General features: G+C 45.9%; 1 pseudogene; it reads left to right on the forward strand.

The window, feature by feature from the left end:
• Positions 1–434: 434 nt before the first annotated feature.
• Positions 435–554, forward strand: LOC120601345 (uncharacterized; annotated as a pseudogene).
• The last annotated feature ends 563 nt before the right edge of the window (positions 555–1,117 follow it).

Raw genomic sequence — 1,117 nt, forward strand, 5'->3', positions numbered from 1 at the left:
AGGGTTCGCTCGGTATAGTATACAGTCCTGTGGGTTTTGACAAACATACAACGTCATGTATCTACGATTAAGAGTATCACACAAAATAACTCCACCCCTAAAATTACCCTGCGCCCCACCCATGCATCCCTCTCCCCCTCTCCCCGAATCCAGCAACCACCGATCGTTTTACCACCTCTACAGTTTGCCTTTTCCAAAATGTCATAAATTGGAATCATGCAAGACATGTTACTTTCAGACTAGCTTCTATCGCTTAGTAGTAGGCATTTGTGTTCCAACACTTTATAGTTCATTTTTTTTAAAAAAAATCACTGAATAAATATTTCATCGTATGAATGTACCACACTTTGTTTTATCCATTCACTTATTTAAGGACATTTTGGTGGCTTCCAAGATTTGGCAAGTACGAATGAAGCCACTATAAACATTCATGAGTCTACGGCCATGCCACCCTGAACGTGCCCGATCCCGTCTGATCTCAGAAGCTGAGCAGGGTCGGGCCTGGTTTGTCCTTGGATGGGAGACCACCTAGGAAGACCAGGTAGGCGTTAAAAAAAACTACAACAACAACAACAAAAGATTCATGAGCAAATATTTCGTGGATAGAAGTTTGGGTAATACCCAGGAATGCAGCTGCTAGATCACACGGTAAGACTGTTGAGTTTTGTAAGAAACCACCAAACTCTCCCCAAGTGGCTGCACCACTGTGCACGCCCACGAGCAAAAACGAGAGTTCTTGTTCTTACATATCCTCCCGACATTTGGCGTTTTCGACGTTTTGGATTTTAGCCATTCTGCTAGGTGTGTAATAGTATCTCATCACTGTTTTAATTTGTAATTCCCTAATGACACGCTGAGAATCGTTTCATATGCTATTTGCCACCAGTGTGGTCGCATTGGGAAACGGGGCGGGGGTGGGGGGGTGCTCTGAGGAAGTAGTCAAGGTGAAACGAGGTCATGAGGTCACCGATCTCACGGGTTAGTGTCCTCCTAAAAGAGCCAGAGAGCTGGCTCCTCTCCTCTGTGATTATATGCAGAGAGGAAAGGCCGTTGGAGGACTCAGCGAGAAGGCTGCTGTCCACACGCCGGGAAGAGCGCTCTCGCCAGGCACTGCCTT

This window comes from Pteropus medius, unplaced genomic scaffold (genome assembly GCF_902729225.1).
Source record: "Pteropus medius unplaced genomic scaffold, Ma_sr-lr_union100, whole genome shotgun sequence".
NCBI lineage: Eukaryota > Metazoa > Chordata > Mammalia > Chiroptera > Pteropodidae > Pteropus > Pteropus medius.